The sequence below is a fragment of the Camelina sativa genome, chromosome 4 (genome assembly GCF_000633955.1).
Source record: "Camelina sativa cultivar DH55 chromosome 4, Cs, whole genome shotgun sequence".
Lineage (NCBI taxonomy): Eukaryota > Viridiplantae > Streptophyta > Magnoliopsida > Brassicales > Brassicaceae > Camelina > Camelina sativa.
In genome coordinates, this window is record NC_025688.1 from 26,592,959 (window position 1) to 26,603,350 (window position 10,392).

Here is a 10,392-nt window from a genome sequence, read left to right on the forward strand (position 1 = left end):
ATATTTCTCTAACCAGAAGATCCGGCGAACAAAACTAATCCCTCGATTATACGAAAGAGCTGGGATATTCTTACAATCTAAGGCATGCACAGTAACCAGCAACATGGAGCTTTTTAACTGAAAAATTCTCTTTGCTAGTTCAGTTGTTGCTCAAATTGGAAATAATTTTGGATTGCTAAACTCATTTTTCTTTTTGATTTTCACATGTTATTAAGTGAGTGATCTTTTGTAAATTACGTTTCTTGTGGATTGAATTATTTATTGACAGTTAAACTTCTTTTAGGATAACTATATTAACATTTTGTATATTAATGGTGATGAAGATGTAAGATGTTAACATTTTGTATATTAATGGTGATGAAGATGTGTTTCATAGATAAAGAGAAATTGCACTAGATCGCAACATAATATAATAACTAAGAAAATGGATCACGACATTTGTCATAATAATACCATCCTTGTGACTAATTTAAACATTACAAAATCCATAATTTTCTTATTTTGTAATATACTATTTTATATAAATACTAATTTTAACAAATGTGTTTCTATTTTGTTATTTAAACATGTGATCCACTAGTTTTAGGCTTTAATTGTTATTTAACGTGTTAAATATTGATATACAAAGAATATCAAATAAATATGTTTTAAATTAAAATTCTAACCGTTTTACCACAAATGTTTTGAGTATTTTTTTCTTTTCTATCAGCTCTTTATTCTTGAAACTATTTTTTTTTTGCTATCAGTTGCTAGTAATTAACACTAGAAATTTGTCGATTGTGAATTAAAATTATAAGATGTCGTTTATACGAAACTTCAACTGAAATGAAGGTACAGTACTTGTTAAAGAAAAAGAAAACTAAATCATATATGCTGGTAAATCATCAAACAAAGCTATTATTCGACTAACATGCAAGAATCAAATCAATCAGGTAGAGAATGAAATTAATGTGAAACATCCAACCACAGAAGTCAAGACGTGGCTCTGATAATGGCGCAGTCGTGGTCCGAACCCATATATTCACCAGTTGAGAAAGCTGTATTTAACTAGTTGGACTGGACTGGACCAATCAAATTAAATTCATTCTTCTTTATAAAAAAAACATATAATAATAACACATGGATGGGAGAGAGTGGGAAGGACATGGAGAAGCGTGTCGGCCGGATCGATAGGGTCCTTCTTGTTTTTTTTTTTTCTTCTATTATTATTTACAAAAAGGTAGTATACGAGTTTTATTATTTGGTCTTTCGTAAATAAAGTTTTCTTATTTCTTCCCAGTGAAATATACATTATTTTGCTAAAAATGTAAGACCTCATATTAACATCTATGCCTTGTTAAAAAGGTCATTTTAGTTATTAGAACTTTTTATTCTTAGATGTAATGAAAAAGATAATGGAATGAAATCTTGTACGAACTATATTTTGTTTTAGTATATCTTTGTTATTTACGTCGTGCGTTTGAGGGGGGGGGGTGCACGTGCGAGATGATATTTTGAAGAAAAAAAAAGAAGAAGCTATTTGGTTGAAAAAAAAAAAGAAAGAAGAAGCTATTTGTTTGGTAATTTCAGGGTAAAAAGGAAAGTGAGAAAAAATAAGAGAAAAAAGAATGACAACACACAGAAGGGCACTGACAGTCGTATGATAAGGAAGTGGTTCGATTTGACGTTTGACTTGTCTTTTCATTCTCTCTCTCTTCTTTTCAATTTATACATTTTCATTTTTTTCCTTGTACATTGTAGCCCGTAGTATTTCTTTTGTCAAACACATGAAAAAATGGTTTCTTTTCATTATTAACTCTGTGAAATTGATTTTTGTGTATATCGAAATTAATAAATGTCCTATTTCTCGGGTCTTTTTTTCTACACATCTTACATGTCATATATGTGTGAATGTATATATATATAGGTCAAAGTTTGAAACACACCCTTGTCGTGATTGGCCTAGATTGCGTAAGTCTTGTGTGTTGAGTTTTTCCACTCTGTCTTAGGTCAATTATGGTATTCATTTAATGGTCTTTTACACTATTACTAGCTAGGATTAGTGTTTTATAAAAGACAAAAATATATATTTGGTGGTTTCTAGAATTTGGATAAAGTCCTCAATGTTTTCACCTAGATATTTAAACTGTTGTTTGAGAGCTTATACATTTTGAATAAACCTTGCTGTTCTATATCTACAAACTGTTATGAAAAATACACGAATATAGTCTGGAAGAAATTACAGGTACGTAATTTTATTTTCGATCTGATTTTTTTTTTTTTAAACAAAGAACAGATGGTAATTGGTAAAAGATTGGGTAGTCATCTCAATTAGTTACCAGAGAGTAAATGGGAAAGCGGGTCCTGGTTTTGACGGGATCCTAAAGTTTCGGCTACCTACTATTTGTATATCATACCCATCTTTAGTTTCCTTAACACTCATTTTTTCTGTTATAGATTCCGTAACACTCATTTTTTCTGTTATAGATTCCGTAACACTCATTTTATTTATAGTTTTTTTATATTTTTTTATAAAATAAATATTTGTATTTAATAAACTTTAAGTTTAATGTAAAGTAATTAATTGAAAAGTTTACAATAAATCCAAAATGGTTGTAAAATTATGTTATTGCTGATGTGAGTTTCACCCAAACTATATAATCTATGTTCTTTTAAAAAATGAGAAAAATTGTTTAGGTCTATACTCCATCAATATTAAATTAGTAAAAAGAGACAAAGAAGACTCCAAAAATGTGAGCATAATTAGAATTAGTCTTTACTCTACATTAGAGTCCATTTTAGGCTAAATCCTTTCTAGTGACCCGACAATTCCACCTATCTTTAGTTATTGTATTGAAATTTGATTATTTTTAAATGTACTCACTAATTATATAAATTAAAGTATATACTATATGCTAATGCATATAGATTCGGATGATTACGCAAAATATTGTTTATGAATAATGATTCTATGTGCATGTTTACGATCAATAATAATTAATCCAAACATAATTTAATTAACAATGAAACCCCACATTGTGTATTTTCATATTCCATATATGCAACTTTCTGAAAACTTTTTAAAAACATATTTAAATTTATTCCCCATTCCTTTTTCTTTCCCTTTCTCTTTTCTTTATCTTAAGAAATTATTTTTCTGTCATTTGCTTGCTTTTTGTTTTCCATACCCCGACAGCATTAATTATTTATTATATTACACGATTAAGGGAAAAGTTAAAAGATGCCACCTAAACATTTATATATTAAATAATTAAAATTGGTACGTGGAGAAATATTGATCACTACATTCCTAAACTACTTAATTTTATCCACTCATAAAATGCTTTTTTCTGTCATTTGCTTGCTTTTTATTTCCTTTTCAAAACACTAAAAGCTTATAGTCTTCGTTTTTCTTTACAAACTTAAATATATAGAATTAAATAATAATTAACTATATATATAATCGAGGTATGTGTGGATTACGTGTAGTCAGAAAATTGTACTAATGAATTATTATCTATAATAAGAACTCAAAGAAACAAGTGAACTATTCACATGGCTAATTAATCCTGTTTAATTTGGCAATCATCACTGTTACAAAACAGTTAACAACTAACGAAATGTTATACGAACAACATGGTTCCACACTATTTTAATGCATTACCAACTTTGACACACCAAACATAAATATATACATTAATTTATTAATAACTTACAGGAAGCCAATGGCCCAACTATATGCGAAGATTATGTATGTAGAATCACACTTGCAATTTAGTTCCTGACCTGAATCAGTGAATCTTAGAATACCTTCGAGAGTTTGCTAAAAGTCAGTAGAAAGTTTGCAATAGTCAAATTATCGAAAATAAATCGAAGACCTTTAATGACATATACTCCAAATACCACCAATGAGAAAGGATACATCAGAGCCCATCATTTCCCTAGCATGCTGACACACTCTCAAGGTCTAGGAAAGTGAAGAACTCTAATAGTTTGAACAAGATTTGAATTAGCTAAGTATATTAGATTTTGTTGGAAAATACAAGCATATATGTACACATGCGTGAGGTTGGGTGTATTATTTTTCTATATATATGTATGTTTGTATTGATACTTTCCCAAAAAGATGACGACAGCTTTGAAAACAGCCGAAAATAACATGAACCTCAAGAAGTTCCACTCTTCAAAGCCGTCTTCAAGTGAAACTCCTGAAGCTGAAACATCAAATTAACAAACTTATATAGGTACCAAATAATTCATATTTAGGTGTCCACCAATAACCCATGTCTATGCTTTGAATGCAAGCCCATTGGCTGAGGTCGCTTTGACTTGTAGCCTACAAAATAAAATTATAGGGTTCTTGCGTATATGATATAAGTATTATTATAGGTATGTATGTGTATATGGCCACAATGGATTCATATATATGCACGAATATATACACTGTATATACATAATTTAAAGAGAGAGAGAGAGAGGATGGATTTTAAGTGGAACCCAACTGAATGTTGTGAGCTGGTGATTCAAATGTTGATGGAAAAATCCATAGAGAATGAGAAGTGGATGAGCATAAAAAAATTAGGTTTTTTTGTGGAGGGAGTTGAGTCAAAACACCACCGCTCAAATTCTCTTTTAAGTGGTTGTGGTGGAAAATATATATGATTGTGATGATATTGTCTCTCTTAATGTTTGTGTTGAAGAAAGTCACCAAATATGCTCTCCATTTCTACCATCCATTCGACTACTCCAAAGATTAAAACCTAATTGCAATTATAGAAAAAGACACCCAAGAGAATCGAACTATCAGTCTATTAAAAGATAGTCAAATTATCTGATATTTAAATTCTTGAATATTACCAACAGTATGTGGTTTTATACTGCACATTAATATGTACATATCGCGAGTACTTGAACAAGAGTCTAAAAATAGACCCAAACTTCAATTCTAGATAATAATATATATAGTTATATATATATATATATATACAGACTAATGTTTCTCTTTAATTATAAAATCCAGTTATCGCTTGATGTCGACAGAAGAAAAATGATCCAATTTTATAGCAATCCAACATTTTTACGAATTCAAAATCCATTAACCTAAAATATATATGCACGCTGTTTTCTGGTACTCGTTTGGTGATAAGATATTAGATTTCTCGAGGAAACTTTTAGAGTTGACAAAAGTCACTTAAAAACATTTGACCAAAATATTTATGTATTGGCCCCATGATTATATTTAATTCTGGTTTTTGTAACTTTTGTAGAAAGTCCAATATGCTTCAGTTGTTGCAATGTACTAACATGGTCGTTGCCCTAAATCATTGGCGTTTGATATATACATCTACTTGACATTCCTCAATTCGTCTTTTGTCTTCACAGCTATCACATCAACCCGTCTATATATCGTGTGCACCCTCCTCCACATATTAGAATCGGTTCTAGAATTTTTTTTTTTCTTAATGGGATTTGGAAGGATTATACGTCTTCATTGGATTAAAACAGTTTACCTAATAATCTCGAAGACACTTCGAATCGAATCCCTTGCAATCAACTTGCCTGGTAGTCACACGAACCGACAAAAGTGTGTATGCGTAGTTGATTCCAGTTAAGAATATTCTTGCAAATTTCTCATAATACTAGCCACTAGAGAAACAAAAAAATGCATAGAGATCTTAAAAATATTAAAATATTTTTCTCTGCCATATATTATCTTCTGCGTCACTGCGTGTAAAATAATAAAATACAAACTATCTATAGTTTATTTATAATGATATATGTTTTGCAATTTCTTACCAAAAATAATATGACAATTTCAATTAAACCTTTATAGGATTATGTATGGTAGTCTGTAATCTAATAATAACAGAAGAAGAAATATAATTAGAAAAGATCTCTCCAAGGCTTGGTACAACAATGAATGAGGATTTTTCTAATCTTAATTGAAAACATAAAATAAATGAAACCAACATTTATATTTTTCAAAATCATATAAGTATGAGCAGTAAATTTTAGAAAGTATAAAACCCAAATCAATTTGAATTAATCAAAATTATAGGAATTAACGTATCTTCTGATTTTCATTTTTTTGGAATTTAATGGTGCTAATCTTCAGCACCAAGATATATATTTTGGTGATTTTTGTTAGTGTTTTTGGTTGCTACTATCCAGATTTAACTCCGCGCGCATGCATGTTAACAAAAATTTATGTTATTTATAATTTTTATATTTGTGTTACATATGATGTTGAAAAAATTTAAATAGAAATTTCTCACTAATGATCGTTATAAAAGTTTGTTAACCAATTCTTAACAAAGAAAGATAACTCTATACATCATTCTTGACTCTTTTTCAAATCGCTACTTTAACCACTTAAAAGCAACCAAGTACACATATACATGAGCTATTATAACATTATGCACTAACTTCATGATGTGCATACGACAAAGTAGTGACATATTTGTATTATGGGGTACAAGACAAGGCCCTCGCTCTTAATGTCATCCAGATGGAAGATAAGGACAAACTAATCCATCATTTCTAAACCTCTGTAAGATTTTAGTTTAAATTGCAATCTCACACTGGAGTTAAAATTGTATTCCGATATTCTACGGTAATTTTCACGAAAAAAAAAGAAGAGAGGAAAGCCTAAAGATTTATTTTTATGGTAATTAGTTAGATATAAATAATAATCATATAAATGATCATATGGAAAGAAAATAATAATTTAAGAAAACTAGAAAAATGAGGAGATTAGGCGTATCTTTCTTATAATGGGAAAGGGACTTGACAGGAGAAAGCAGATGAAAATTAAAGAGGAGCACACACTTCACACTTGATGAAAAGAAGAAAGCTTGAGTTTTGGAAAGCATTTAACAATTAATTAAATAAACTATAATAGCATTAATAGTCAAGTGGAGATTCTTTTCTGTTGTTAATTTGATCATCTCGGTCCCATTGGCCACAAAAAGTTAAATTAGTAAAATAAAAGGAAACTTTTAAAGTTGGAATTGAAAAAAAAAAATATATATATTATATTCATATTTAGTTCACCATCACTAAAATTTTATTTCATGGATCCCACATTATATTTTCCCTCAAATCATCCCAAAAAGAAAATCTTTGGCAATTGTGAGAATCAGATGCAAATAACAGGACACAAAAGATTTGAAACTAAACCATATTTATCATCATACCATAATATATTTGTATAATGCACACATCTATATATAACCTAATTATATCAAATATTATATATATGTGTATATAATTTGGCCCAGAAAAAAAAGGTAGGGGATTCAAAAAAATAGGTGCTTGAGTCATATTGCAGGCCTTTAGGAGACCAGTAACCCATCTGTATAAATTAACACCGAATGCTAAAAGTGCTTATTGTTTTTCTTAACTATAATTATTACCAACGATATGCGGTGTTCAGTTAACAATAGAAAGTTACCATATCTATATATTTACATGCAATTTCACAATATGTTCATTATGTTGCATGTGTGTGTAAAAGGTAGACAAGGAAAGCTGGAATTTACTAGGTTATAGATTGCTGCAGAAGGAGTGTTTGTTAAGGATTGCAGGTGATTTGAATTATGCAGTAAAAGGGAAATTTTATACAAGCTAGTGGTGTAGCAGTAAACGTATGTTGCTTTTTTCAACAATCAAAACATTTTGTTTAGCATAGATATATGTTCAATCCAAATAAGCGAATCAGTCTGAATATAAAGGGGGAAAATATCGTTCCCAAATTTTTTCTTTTTCAAAACCCTAATTAAGCTTCTCTTGTTTAATGGTAATATTCTTTCTATATACGAAAAAGTGAGACGAAATATGTTTCTATTTATCTTTTAGGTCCAAATTAAAATGAACTTTTAAGAATGTTTGCGACTGGTGTATAATAAGCGTAATATCGTTTTCCAAATGTAGCACCATATATTCCTATCTGGGTCTAACAAAACATCAACAGCAACCTAATTAACCGGTTGAGCCAATCACATTGGCCAAATAATAATACTCATCATAACATAACATTAATTTTTTTTGAAACATGTACAATAAAATAACTCTTAAAATATGTGTAATTAAAATTTTGTTGGGATGCAAAATGATAAATGACAAGACAAGACAATGGTGTGTTTTATTGCATGTGAAGAGATGTGATGTTGACTTCTATGACTTGACCTCTCAATCTCCTCCTCTCTCTGTCTCTCTTCTGCTCCTCTCTTACTTATTTTTTTTTTCTTTTTTCATTTTCTTATACTTTTCACTAATCCGAACATTTTAAATAGCTAGCAAAAAAATCATCCCTCATTCCCTCTTAATTTTCTATAATAGTAACTTTTTATTATCAAAAACGCACCAAAACCAACGCGCACATACATACATGTATGTACATAGAATAGTAAAATTAAAATGAAATTTATATCGTCTTTACCTTATTTTATCTTACGTTTGGAACATTTTTTTACATAGCGGAGAATCTTGAGGACCATTGACTTCAATTTTCTAAATCAAAATTAATATTTTTAAAACGCTATTTTATTTAGTAGGCAATAATTACATGAACTTTTTTATCTATCTATCACATGAGAGGTCTCTTCCTATTATACGATTATGCGAAAATAGCGGCTTTCAAAATAACAGTAGTACGGCCGAGGCGTCTTACTTTAAACGGACTCCGTTTACTTCAAGTCCGTCTCAATTTCTGACACGTGTCAAACACACTTCACTATCATCTGACTAGCAGCTGCTTCTGCTACCACTCCAGTCCCTAACTCAATATTCCAAATTTAATACAATAAACCAATTTTGCTCTGTTTAATGTTATTAAACATCATTAGTCACGTAAACGTCTAAGACAAAACTTTTTTAACTGTGCAATTAAAAAAACTAAAACTATACTATTATTTTTCATATTATACACATTATCAAATGGTAGAAAATCTACACCAGATTTGTTTTTTTGCAATGACCTAAGTCCAACTTTTAACCATGTCTTGAAAGCGTCCATGTTCACGGGCTAGCTAGCTACTTAACTATGATTAAAATTAGCACTCTTAATTGAATTAAAACAGTAGTTATACATGCATTATACTAAATGATCCGGTTAGAATGTAAATACTAATTTATTTGTAGAAGCACTGACTTCCACATGACATGATTAGGCCTACAGCTTAAGTCTCAGTCTCCGTTTCATGCGTCTCTCTCACTCTATGTTAATGTGCAGTGGTATTAAATGAATAATGATGTGAGTGAGCCTTTGCATATATAACCAGAGAGAGTGAGAGACCTTTGTGCTGAACCAAAAGCTCTCACGAAAATTCCTTTTGTTTCGGACGATAGGGAGATAAAGAAAGAGCTAGCTAGAGAGAGAAAAAGTGACAATTGAAACTTGAGAGTTGAAGTTAAGCTAAGAGATACCTGAAACTTTCTGTTTTCTCTGATGACTGTGACCATTGGGCTTTGCTCTTCCCAGGGTCTTTCTTGTCTATTCATGCTTTTTATATGTCGTATTTTCAGTTAACTCTAGTTTATTTATTTTCTCATCATTTACACTGTACATATATTGCATAAAATAATATTTGGATTCGACTAAAGTTTTGCTGTGACGCTCTAATGAAAACATCTCAATATTTTCCTTTATGTATTTTTTTGGGTCAACATCCCAAGATTTATTATCTTACAAATTTCGTATCTTCAAATTATTTGTTTGACAAGACATATACTTGTTTGTTTTGAAATCATAACAAGAAAAACGTACTTATGTGTGTGATTGATACCCACTCAGTAACAATTTTTTTTGCTGGTACGTGATATATATCTACCTAAAGGAAACACATTCTTATAGATCAATATGCTTTTCAAATGAAACTAAATATAACTAGACACAATGACCATAAAATGTTCGACGAGGAATTTTCTTTGTTTTTTTTATCAACCTGTTATTTGAAGTAGTTAAGGTCATGTAAATAACAAATAGATAATGGAAATCTATTGATTTAATTGAAATAGGTAATCTACTTTACATTTGAGAGGCATCAAAGTGCTTTACAATCATTATATGTCCTAACATTGGGGTAATTCTTAAAAAAAAAAAAAATCAATAGTGTTTCTCTTATGTTTGATTTTGTTATTAAGAGAACAGAATGGTTTCTAATTAAATACATGTATAATGTATATAAAGTGTTCTATGCAACTCTTTATTAAAAATTAAAGTGTTATATGCATGCAACTGTATAGTTTAAATTCCAAATCACTTGTAGAAGATAGATAAAGGTTTATCTGATATTAATACACTTGACCGATAGAAAATAACTATTCCCATATATCAAAACTTAATCCATAACAGCATTCTTATTATTTATTTTGAATTGCAGTACCCCTAATTATATAGTACGTATGTATATA